Raw genomic sequence first — 13,116 nt, 5'->3', positions numbered from 1 at the left:
CGCCGGGCCATCGGAGGGTAAGTATAGCTTTATTTTTTTATTTTTAAACATTCTTTTACGGTCACACTATATAAATCCATGCCGGTTGCATGGATTTATATAGTGTGACCTAATTGTCAAGCACTTTCCAGGTGATGCTAAAATCGCCTGGAAAGCGCTTTTCAATCCGCATGCGGAAACGCATGTGGAAACGCATGTGAATCCGCATGTATTCCGCAGGAAAAACGCATGTACAATCCGCATGCGTTTTTTCTGCCAGGGAGATGCAGAAATGATGCAGAAATTTTCTGCTTCATTTCTGCATCGTGGGCACATAGCCTTAGGTTTGGTTTGTGCGCTCAGTCTGACCATTAGATTGGGGATGGAATGCAGAAGATAAACTGACATCAGTGTGCAATACTGCACAAAAATTCTTCCAGAATCTAGATTTAAATTTTGTTCCACGATCAGAGACGACTTCATCTGGAACCCCATGAAGACGAAACATAGTTTGAATTTTAAGATCAGCAGTCTTTGTAGCAGATGGTAAACCAGTGCAGGGGACAAAATGTGCTGCTTTGGTGAGTCAGTCCAACACTATTAGGCTTGAACTCTTTTCCTTTGAAACTGGTAGTTCCACAATAAAATCCATAGATATAGAGCCCAAAGGATGAGATGGAATTTTCAGAGGCTGCAATAATTCCATTGGTGATGTGCGGGGAGTTTTATACATGGCAGCACAGGTGCTACAGGAAGACATATATTGTTTAACATCTTTTTGGCAATTGGGCCACCAAAAGAAACGAGACAGAAATTCTTGTGTTTTTTTAATTCCTTTGTGTCCTGGTAACTTGGAGTCATGGATTCATTTATTACTTTAAGTCTCACAGTTTCTGGAACATAGATGCAATGATTATGAGTCCATGCTTTATTTTGAAATATAAGAGATATATCATCTGGTGGAGGCAGAAGAATTGGGTCTGTCTCATATGCTTCCCGTGTATCTTCCAGCAAGTCTTTGTTATGGATCACCCCCAGGAAGTTGGACTTAGGCAGAATAGTTGTTGGCGGTGCTGCTGTAGAAGGATCTTTGGAAAAGATCCTAGATAAAGCATCAGCCTTACCGTTACGGGAGCCGTATTTAAGAGATAACAAAGTTGAATAGGTTAAGAAAGAGGTTCCATCAAGCCTGGCGGGGAAGCAAACATATGGCAGACCTGATAAATTCAAGGTTACGATGGTCAGTTAGAACAGCAATTTATTGAGCTGCTCCTTCTAGATGATGTCTCCATTCCTTGAAAGCAGCAATGATAGCTAAGAGCTTTTTGTTCTCCACATCATTATTCTTCTCTGACACGGTCAAACTTCTGGAGAAATAAGCACAAGGATGTAGCAAATCTTTTGTTCCTGTTCTTTGTGATAGAATGGCCTCTACTGCACCGTCTGAAGTATCCACTTCTACAATAAAGGCATGTTCAGGATTGGGATGAATTAGTATAGGAGCTGTGGTGAACTTCATCTTCAGGCAAGAAAAAGCATTTTGCGCTTGATGATGCCAAATAAACGATATGCCTTTCTTTGTTAATTCTGTGATTGGTGCAACTATACCTGAAAAATTCTTAATGAAACGTCTGTAAAAATTGGCAAAGCCCACAAGGACTTCTTTCACGTTTTTTGCCGTTGGCCACTCAGTTTTAGCTTGAATCTTGCTAGAGTCCATTCGCAATCCTTGAGTAGAGATTATATAGCCCAAGAACTGGATCTCTATTTGATGAAATCACATTTTTCCAGCTTAATATAAATGTAGAGGCCTCAGTGTAGTCATGGCATACCAGATCATGTCACATACACTCCTGTTCCTTATCCACCGTAAGCAGGTAATAAACCTAAAAGGGCCCTATATGCTAATATGGCCCTGGTTTGTCCCCATAACTCCCGCCATGACAAGGGCATTCCACAGCTATGCCTAACCATAAGGAAGCCCTAGATTGCCCCTCCATGTTTTTCAGATGCGTTTTTCCCAAAAAAGTTCCTAGTGGTTATGTATAGCTAGGAACAGAAGTCTATGTCACATGATATGGTATGCCATGACTACACTGAAGTCTCTACATCAGTGAGATTGTTACTTTTCACTATTTCTATAAATTGATGTATGAAATGTCAATACAGGTTAATAAGTGAGATTAACCTCTCCTTGATAGATGGGATGGGTGTGTGTTGTACAGACCGTCTTGAAAAAAACTGACCACTGTCAGCTTAGAATTGTCATTCACATATATATAAATTTTGGCTAATGTTTTGTAGGATTTGGTACTCAGCTGCTTTTGAGGTAGGCACAGGAGTCAGTTTCTTAAAAAATGTCCAAGGCAGGTTTATTCAGACCTCATAAACCTCATTTGCAAGGTAAACAAAAGACAGTCTTGTCCTGCACAAAGTAACAAAACAGGAAAAATAACTAGTCCATACAATACTGCGGGTTCGCCCGCTCACAGACAGTGTCCTGTAGCACAGACTCGCTGGACGTCTCCACACCTCCAGCCACGGACACTGAATGAGACTCTTGGTCTCCATTTAATACACACACCCTGGGGTGGGGATATGTGAGCAGCCAATCCTACCCGTCTCTTATGAATGCTCATAAAAAACGGCCCTGATACGCCCTATTAACCCTCTCAGCACTATGTGTGCTGGAGCATGCTTTCCCGGTTTTACATCACTGAAGCTACCAACCTCAGTGATACATATCTCCCCTCCAGCACATGTCCGGCGGCCATCTTACGGTTTCTTTGTGCTGAATGGGACGAGTCTTTGATTATATAGGCTGCCTCTGTCAAAACTGACCACTGTCAGGCTAGGATCCTTATCCATACTCGGGTTATCTTTTGGTTGTCATTATCTTGGTTTCCTCTGTTATATGTTTTTGCTATTGATAATTGTAGCATATCAGAGATTGCAGTTGCAATCAATTTTAACAGATTTCTATTACATATTTCTATACACATTTTAATGACACACACATCTTTTTGCTATTTCTAGACATATCCCCATCCCTAACACATCAGGGTAGAACATTGCATCAACTCCACACGCTCAGTCTTTTTATTCTTGTTAGCTGAAGCTCTACCAAACTGACAGCTTATGAGTATGGCCAACAAAAGCTATACAGCAAAGGAGTTGCTCCTTTGTATCAAGCAGCAAATGTCTGGTTGGATGGCTCCCTGTCAACTACAACTGAGCACTCTAGTAAGCGCCAATACCTAGAACATTGTGGCTGCATTGCGTTTATGTAAACGAACATTTGCTCCCTGCATGCCACATCTCCTAAATATAATCATGCCCATTTTTTTTAAAGAAATATGCTTGCTGTTAGAAGGTGGTTCCCATGCCCAGGGTAGTTTCTGTGAATTTCCACTATTCTTAAGTTGTGAAGCACAGACTCCAGGCAATGTAGGACTAGAACGGACTGCTTGATCACTGTCTGATTTGCAATATTGCACAGCGATGGAGTTTAATGCTGCATATGTTGTAGTATCTGCTCAACTACCGTAAAGCAATGACTGATTATATCATACAATAGACAAACTGGACCTTGGGTTACCTGAAAATGTGCCAATCGCAGTTGAAAGACACGTGTGGCCAACTCACGCTCTTCAAAGAAGTTACTAAATTTGTGAGCATGGACAACTTTGGCATCATTGATGTAATACCCATCATATTTTCATTTTGAACAATGCTCACAAATATGTAGCAAGGGATGGGGTAAGTACAGAAACTTCATCAACACCCTTGGGCTGTTGGGAACTTTCACAGATAATGTCACATGAAGCAGGTTGTGGAGGGAGAGGAGTAGTAGCAGAAGAATGTGCAAGTGGAGGGATTATTGAGTTATTCTGGTTCTGGCTTTTATCCTAAGTCATGTGACAAGGCTTGTTAGAGAGTCGATATTGACTTTTAGGATTGTTACTTCCTATAGGTGGCGCTAGAGTTCTAGTCTCCTTACTCTCGGAAGAGACAATTTGCATATTTCCCAGAGGAGCATTGTGGCTTAAAAGTCTCCTCACCTTGGCATGCTTGACAAGTCACTCTCCACAAGGAGAAATGTTATCCCTTGGATCCCAGTCAGATGCCTCTCAACCAGCCAAACCAGATCTCACACTTTGCACTGATGAGGGGCAGTACCCCGAGACACAGTGTCTGCAAACTGAGCTTCTGATTCTGGCTTTTATCCTAAGTCGTGTGACAAGGCTTGTTAGAGAGTCGATATTGATTTTTAGGATTTGTACTTCATGTAGGTGGCACTAGAGTTCTACACCTCTTCCTCTCTGAAGAGACAATTTGAGTTATCCCAGACACAGGCAGGTGATGATGCTGACAGTATGAAATTGATGAAAATGATGATGTTGGCTGTGATAATCAACTGTCGCACTAGTGTAGTGCGGCGCGAGGCAGTAGCTGCGGGCGAGGTATTAGTTTTCTTCTGTTACACCCTGATGTGCTACATGCAGGCTGCCTGCAGGCAGTGATGTAGGCTGGCCAGGACTATAGATTCCTCAGTTCAATAAAGGAAGCTGTCGTTCAAACATAGAGTCTTTACTGAACGGTAACTTGGTAAGGGTTTTGTCCAAGGGATAGCAGGAATATGTCTTTTAGATGTTTCCTTCACAGTGTAAAGCATTTTGACACACATAGTTTCCTTCCATTGTAGTCTACTCCAGGGCCGGTGAAGCACACTCTTTTGCCCTACTTCATCACGCCCTAGCTTGTCACCACATTCCTGATCAGCAAGTCTCTCTACCTGGTTAGTGGTTCCATGTCCTATTTCTTCCACTACTGGCTCCCTGGATCTACCTCTCGGTACCACTCACTAGTCCCACAAACTCAGTCCTGTTTAGGTCTGTAACTTTTGGCATTTTCCATCCCAGGCTTTCTCGTGACACATCTTCCTATCCAAGGACCCATTGAAGGTGTACAGCCACTCTGTCTCTTCGGCCACTTCAAGGTCACGCTACTCCCTTTTGTCTTAGTCTCCTTTTCTGTTGTTCACCCACAACAACAGCACTGCACACAGATGCTTCGTACTTGATCATGAACTTGTCGCTATCTGATTATGTACAGGAAGCAGTTACTTGCCCTAACACAAAATCCCCTCCCACTATTGGCTAGTCCCAAACAAAAACACTATTTTACCCTATGCAACACATTATGTCCTACACTATACATTACCAACATTACTACATCACACAGGAACATATCACATTACATAATATATATAATGATGCAAGACATAATACACATTACAACGCAATTGGTGTGTTCAGGGGAAGGAACCTGACAGTACAGTCCACACCTCTTACACTGGGATCAATGAGTATACCAATGGGGCCCTCAGATATGCACATGATCATGCCAAGCTGCATACTTTATTGCTTGTGGGATGACAGTCATATTTTTAGCATCAACTAAAGGGGTGACTAGTTGGTAGCCATGCTTTAAGACATTTGCTATAAAAGCACAATTATGGAATTCTTTCCAGTTTTGAAATGGAGTAAAATTATTATATTACCAGGATAACATGTGTCCCCTACTTGGTGAAGTCTTAGCTGAGCAGACGTTTACCAACCAATGTAAATGCTCTATTGCCAGTGCTAGGAATATCGCTACAAGTAGCTGAAGCAGCAGCAGTGATTATACACAATTGCAATCAAAAAAGGTTAAACTCTGATGAGGAATTAAAGTAGGTTTATTAGCAAAATCTCTGGTATTTGCAGTAAGTCAATGAAACAAGGACAATTTAAATAGGTCAGCACAACTAAAATGGCAAGTGGTTTCTCCAAATTCAACACAAAATGCTACTTTTAATGACTACTGCAGTCTCAGAATTATTCAACCACTTCATAACAAACATCTTTATTACTTATAGGAGCACCTTTGGTTGTTATGACCTCATACAAATGTGATGCATAGGCAAACACCAGTTTCTGGCTTCATTTATGAGCAATCTTAGCCGATTCCTCATGGTCAATAGTCTCCAGTTAACTAATATTCTTGGGCTTAGTACAGCACCAGTCTTTTTTTAAATCCAACTAAAAACTTTCTATAAGATTTAAGGCTGATGACTGTGAAGACCACTCCAGAATCTTCCAGGACAACTTCTGAAATCAAGCCTTGATAAACTTTGAGGTATGCTTGGGGTCATAGTCCTGTGGAAGGTCTGGTGATGTCTGGGCTTCAGTTTCCTACACAGAATGCATTACGTTTTCTCCTAGGATTTCCTGATAATTTATTGAAATCATCTTGCACTCCATATATTGCAGGTTTCCATTGTCAAAAGGTAGCAAAGCAGATCCAAAACAACACTAATCCATTTCCATGCTTCACTGCAGGCAGTGTGCTCTTATAAGAATATGCTTCATTCTTTTTCCTCAAGACATACCACTGACCAATAAGCCCAAAAAGATCAGGTCCACAGAACAGAAACCCATACCTAATTTTGTCTTAAATATATGGTTTTGAGCATATTGCACCTCAGAGCTTGTTGCTACCAAATCTTGCTGCAGGTCTTTACCAGTCCTTTAAGGGTTAGGGTTTTTAACTACCTGCTTCCTCAGCAATCTGGCAGCAACTGGTGATAGCTTGCTCTTTCTGACACATCCAGTGTTCCTTCAACTGGTTTTCAGCTGTATCTCTATGAAGATTGAATGCCTTTTGTATAATTTTCCTTGTTTATGCAAGCAAATTATCATATCTCTTAAGTTTTTGGACTACTTTCTGGATAACCCTATTAGTGCGTTGAAGGCCAATGCCCAACGTGACTGAACATACATTTCTTATAAACGCTGCCATAGGCTGATGTCTGGCTATGTATAATGTTTACCAATTTGGACAACAACACGATATAAGGTTGCGCAGCTGTACTGAAGAATCCTTAGGACCAAGATGAGTTGAACAGTTTTTATTTTCACAAGGCGTTTTAACGCTGGACAAGCGTCTTTTTCAAGTGAAAAAAACAATTGCATAATAAGTGCTCAAGGGCAGGGGATTTAAAAAAGCTGGAGATGTGACTGAAACTGAAGAAAATACTCACAAGAAAATTTGAAAAAGATTGGACTAATAATAGGTGTCATGGGTTTACCACGGCAGAGAGGAGCCAGAAGACCGCGCCATCTGATTTCTCCTACTTCAGGGGTTAATCTGTTCAGTTGGAAGCTCCTGGAAGCTTTCCTGGGTGATGCTCTCAGCTGTTCAGTGTTAACCACACCCCTCTCCTATATATACTGGACTCTGGCAAGCAAGCAGGCATTGCCTGAGTTAGCTTTATGCTGCATAGTTCAAGAGTTGGTGGAGTTTGGTTGCTTGATGAGGAGTTTGGTGGATTTAGCTTGGTTTTGGTTGTGTGCAAATCCTTTCCTTCTCCTATTTTGGTTTTCCCCTTCCTTCACTCCCAGGGTTTCTCTCTGTTGTTTGTGAGAGCATATTTGTATGATTGTGATTGGTATTTTCCTTTATCCCTGTATGCATTACCTTGTTAGTCTGGTTGGTGTATAACCATACACTACTATTCCCCTCTTCCGTGGGTGGGGGGAGGGAACAGACTGAGGGCGGATTCAGGAGCTCAGAAAGAGATGTGGCCCCGGCGTCTTCACCATTAGAAGTAATCCGGGGAACAGGTATAGCTAAGACGCCCCTAGCATTAGGAACAGGGAAGGAGTCCCTGGCCCCTGGATACCCGACGACAGAGGTGTGACAGTAGGATTGCAAAGAAGATAGAGAAAAATATATACCGTATTTTTCGGACTATAAGACGCACTTTTTTCCTCCAAAATTTTGGAGGAAAATGGGGGGTGCGTTTTATAGTCCGAATGTTGGGGGAGGTATATATATATATACTATGTGAAGTGTGGGGGGAGCGCTAGTGGCGGAGGAGCGGGGCACAGGAGGCAGCAGCCTCCTGCTGCATCCTACACTGTCCCCGCTGCTAAAGAAAATGAATATTCACTGCTCCCCACGCCCATAGGCATGGGGAGCAGTGAATATTCATGCTCCTTACTAGCGGCACACAGTGTATCCGCAGCTCGGCTTCTGCTGCTGCCGGGTGATCGCGTGTGCCCGCTGTTAAAGGGCATGAATATTCACCCCCTCTCCACGCCCATGGGCATGGGGTGAATATTCATGCCCTTTAATAGCAGGCACACGCGATCACCCGGCAGCAGCAAGAGCCACGCTGCAGCTACACTTTGTGCCGGCCATTAGGGAAAATGAAGTCACTGCTCCCTGCGCACACAGTCCCGGTGTGGGGAGCAGTGACTTCCGGCAGCTGATCTCTCCTTGTGAGCCGCGCATGGCAGTGACACCATGTGCGGCTCACATGGAGAGATCAGTGCGGGCAGACAGGGCGCAGCTTTGGAGGAGAGAGAAGAGAGGTGAGTAGGAGTGTTTATTTTTTTTTCATGTGCATGGTGATGGGGATTAGGGGGATCATGCATACTAGGATAAGGATGAGGGGGCCATACATATCAGTATAAGGATGAGGGGGCCATACATACCAGGGTAAGGATGAGGGGGCCATAAATACCAGGATAAGGATGAGGGGGGCATACATACCAGGATAAGGATGAGGGGGCCATACATGCCAGGATAAGGATGAGGGGGGCATACATACCAGTATAAGGATGAGAGGGCCATACATACCAGTATAAGGATGAGAGAGGCCATACATACCAGGGTAAGGATGAGGGGGCCATACATACCAGGATAAGGATGAGGGGGATCATACAAACCAGTACACAGATGAGGGGGCCATGCATACCAGGATAAGGATGAGGGGTGCCATGTATACCAGGATAAGGAGGAGGGGGATGATACATATCAGTATACGGATGAGGGGGCCACACATACCAGGATAGGGGATGAGGAGGCCATGCATACCAGGATGGGGATTACTGTGCCATGCATACCAGGATAGGGATGAGGGGTACCATGCATACCAGAATAGGGATGAGAGGTGCCATGCATACCAGGATAGGGGATGAGGGGTGCCATGCAAACCAGGATTGGGATGAGGGGTGCCATGCATACCAGGAGAGGGATGAGGGGTGCCATGCATACCAGGATAGGGATGAGGGGTGCCATGCATACCAGGATAGGGATGAGGGGTGCCATGCAAACCAGGATAGGGGATGAGGGGTGCCATGCAAACCAGGATTGGGATGAGGGGTGCCATGCATACCAGGATAGGGATGAGGGGTGCCATGCATACCAGGATAGGGATGAGGGGTGCCATGCATACCAGGATAGGGATGAGGGGTGCCATGCATGCCAGGATAGGGATGAGGGGTGCCATGCATACCAGTATAGGGATGACAGGTGCCATGCATAGCAGGATAGGGATTAGGGGTGCCATGCATATCAGGATGGAGGGGTGCCATGCATACCAGGATGGGGATGAGGGCCACGTATAATAGGAATGGGGCATATATACCAGGATGGGGGATATTATCAGAATTGGGGCCCCAATACCAGTGTCAGCAGCAAAACCCCCTCCCCCTTAACAGTGCATTGTGACCACATTTTTTCCTTAATTTTTTTTTCCCTATTTTTCTCCTCTAAAACCTAGGTGTGTCTTATGGTCCGGTGCGTCTTATAGTCCGAAAAATACGGTAAATATATTTTATTTGTATTTATTTTTTCTATCTCCTTTGCAATCCTATTATTAGTCCACTTCTCAATATCCTCTCCTTCCCCTCCCCTCACTTTTTCTCTACTCCCCTCTCCTTTTCAAATTTTCTTGTGTTTTCTTCAGTTTCAGTCACACATCCAGCCTTTTTAAATACCCTGCCCTTGAACACTTACAATGCAATTGTTTTGTTTCACTTGAAAAAGACGCTAGTCCAGCGTTGAAACGTATAGTAGAACTAAAAGACATTTACCATATTTTTCGGACTATAAGACGCACCGGACCTAGGTTTTAGAGGACGAAAATAGAAAAAAAATTTAAGCAAACAATGTGGTCATGATGCACTGTTAAGGAAGAGGGGTCCTGCTGCTGACACTGTTATAGGGGTAATGTCCCCCAATTCTGCTAATATCCCCCATCCTGGTATATATGGCCCTCATCCCCATCCTGATATGCATGGCACCCCTCATCCCCATCCTGGTATGCATGGCACCCCAATCCCCCATCATGGTATGCATGGCACTCCAATCACCCATCATTGTATGCATGGCACCCCCTGATCCCCATCCTAGTATGCAAGGCACCCCTCATCCTGGTATGCATGACACCCCTCATCCTGGTATGCATGGCACCCCTCATCCTGGTATGCATGGCACTCCTCATTCTGGTATGCATGGCACCCCTCATCCCTCATCCAAGTATGCATGGCACCCCTCATCCTGGTATGCATGGCCCCTCTCATCCCTCTTCCTGGTATGTTTGGCACCCTTCATCCCTCATCCTGGTATGCATGGCACCCCTCATTCAAGTATGCATGGCACCCCTCATCCTGGTATGCATGGGCCTCCTCATCCCTCTTCCTGGTATGTATGGCACCCTACATCCCTCATCCTGGTATGTATGATATTCTTCGTACCTCTTTCTGGTATGTATGGCACCCTTCATCCCTCATCCTGGTATGTATGATATTCTTCATACCTCTTTCTGGTATGTATAGCCCCCCTCATCCCCTTCCTGGTATGCTTTCCACCCCTCATCAATCTTCTTGGTATGCTTTCCCCCCCTCATCCCTCTTTCTGGTATGCATGGTACCTCTCATCCCTCTTCCTGGTATGCTTGGCACCGCTCCATCCTGATATGCTTGGCATCCCCTGATCCCCATCACAATGCACACACAAAGAAATAAACAATTATACTCACCTCCTCTCTGATCCAGCTCTGCGTCCTGCTCTGCTGCCGACACTGATCTCACTGTGTGATCCGTGCATGGCATCACTGCCATGCCTGGCTCACACTGTGAGATGCTCTGTCGGAATAGTCACTGCTCCCCACGCCGGGACTGTGGACGTGGGGAGCAGTGACCATTCACTCTCCTTAATAGCGCGCACACTATAGCCGCAGCGCGGCTCCTGCTGCAGTCGTGTGCCCGCTATTAAAGAGCATGAATATTCACTACAATCCGTGGGAGTGGGTTGTAGTGAATATTCATGTTCTTTAATAGTGGGCACACATGACCACCGAGTGTAGCAGGAGTCGCGCTGCGGGTACGGTGTGCACACTATTAAGGAAAATGAATATTCACTGCTTTCCACGCCCATGGGCGTGGGGAGCAGTGAATATTCATTTTCTTTAGTAGCGGGCACAGTGTAGGCTGTAACAGGCAGCTGCTGCCTCCTGTGCCCCGCTCATCCCCCACTGCCGCTCACCCACAGCCATAGTATACATATATATTCGGACTATAAGACGCACCCCACGCTTTCATCCAAAATTTTGGAGGAAAAAGGTGCGTCTTATAGTCCGAAAAATACGGTAACTCATCTTGGGATTCGTCATTACAGCAACACAGCCTGATATCATGTTATCGTCAAAATTGGTCAACTATCTTGGAGGAGATCATCCCCCAGCCACGAGGCAGCAGCAGCTGATATCTTCAGGTTTTCATAGCAGTTGTGCCTGCACAAAACCTGCTCAGGTAAGCACCTTCCTGTTACTTTCCTTTGCGCCAAAAAAGGGTATCACCAGATGGTCTTGTGCGCTTTTGTTCCCCTACAGTTTTTCTACCTATGTATCATGTTTGTAGCAGGTAACAACAGCTAATGGGTACTACTCTAAGTACTAAACATTTGCTTTCTTACACCCATGTAGAAGAAGACTTTACATGTGTGAAAATGAATTAGGCATGGATTAGTGAGGATACCCATTTATCTATGGGTGATGAAAATGATTAGATATAATGTGCTGCTGCCCCTGCCATTACCACTGCTAATCAGTCACATATCTCCTGCCTGTCCATCGTGTTCCATATCTATACTGTACTGCTGCTAGCAACCCTATCCTTCACAGAGTAAATATAAGAAACCTAAAACTGCTCCCAAAAAAGGGATCGTTTTTGGATGGTTTGTCAAAAAGCCAATGCTTCTTCACTTTTCAAGAAACAAACCTGTTGCTCATCTCAAAAATGCAAAAAATAATTGTGGTTTGTTAAAAGCATTTGGTTTCTCACAGGGCCTTCTGTCTTTGTGCAGTTGGCAAGAAATGTTACAATTTTTACAACGAAAATATTGTTTCTGTCAAAAAAAAACCCTTCAGGTTTGGTGTCACAGCTAAACAAAGCCATTTCTTCTTTTTCCTCTTGTTTTATTCACTGAAACATAACATTTCTTTTACTCTTTTTAGTGAACTTTACTGCTGCCAAAAAAAATGAAAAATAATAATTTTAAAATTCATGGGTGCTGAAGAAGCTGTTGCTTCTTCAGGATCCACTCTGTCTTGGCAGGCATCTTCCCAAAAAATAGATAACTTTGGGAACTTTTTTTAATTTAAAAAAATAAAAATCCTAAGAAAAGCCTAAAAAGCTTGTCTGTGTTATTAAAGAGGCCATGGGTTACCACCATTAACCATCCATTTACCTATAGCCATATATGTTGTGATCACTTTGACATTACTAATGCCATGTTTGCGTTAAAGCGCTTGAATGAATTATAAGCTACAGTCTGGAAGAGATCAGATATATGTCCTTTTAGGACAATTGGAATCTTTGGATTACTTTCAATTCGCTGTGAATTAATTACGTGTAAATCAAATTTTCTGGGTTAAATTCGGCAAAGTTGACAAATACGGTATGAATTTTATAAGATTTGCTCATCAGTACAATGGTTATTGGGAATTTATACAAGTAGTGGTTAAAGATGGAACTGCAGAAGATAGAAGTAAAATACATAAAATTCATGCAGAATTAACAAACAAGAATAAGGAATTCTATATGATAACAAGTGGAGCAGGAATCAAGGACCTACAGTATGAAATAAAAAAACAAATTCTAGTTAAAATGCATATGTGCATGGCAAAATAATAATCCTATTTATACGAATTGGTAAAATAATTCTATGAATTAGTCAAACTAAGGGTAAGCGTGTAAGTCCAGAAGGTATTTATAAATGTAGTACAACTTTTATTTCATTATA

At 43.4% G+C, this 13,116-nt stretch overlaps 1 protein-coding gene and 1 long non-coding RNA gene across 2 annotated transcripts in view; one reads left to right on the top strand and one right to left on the bottom strand.

Moving 5' to 3' along the window:
• COL8A2 (collagen type VIII alpha 2 chain) overlaps positions 1-13,116 on the top strand; it is a 253,022-nt gene that overhangs the window by 32,489 nt on the left and 207,417 nt on the right. The window lies entirely within an intron of this gene.
• Positions 1-13,116, bottom strand: part of LOC141218725 (uncharacterized) — a 60,048-nt gene that overhangs the window by 1,105 nt on the left and 45,827 nt on the right. The window lies entirely within an intron of this gene.

This window comes from Phyllobates terribilis, unplaced genomic scaffold (assembly GCF_046119375.1).
Source record: "Phyllobates terribilis strain yellow unplaced genomic scaffold, ASM4611937v1 Scaffold_2__4_contigs__length_985480577, whole genome shotgun sequence".
NCBI classification, from domain to species: domain Eukaryota; kingdom Metazoa; phylum Chordata; class Amphibia; order Anura; family Dendrobatidae; genus Phyllobates; species Phyllobates terribilis.
The sequence above is the reverse complement of the archived record's forward strand: the minus strand, read 5'-3'. Positions and strand labels throughout refer to the sequence as shown.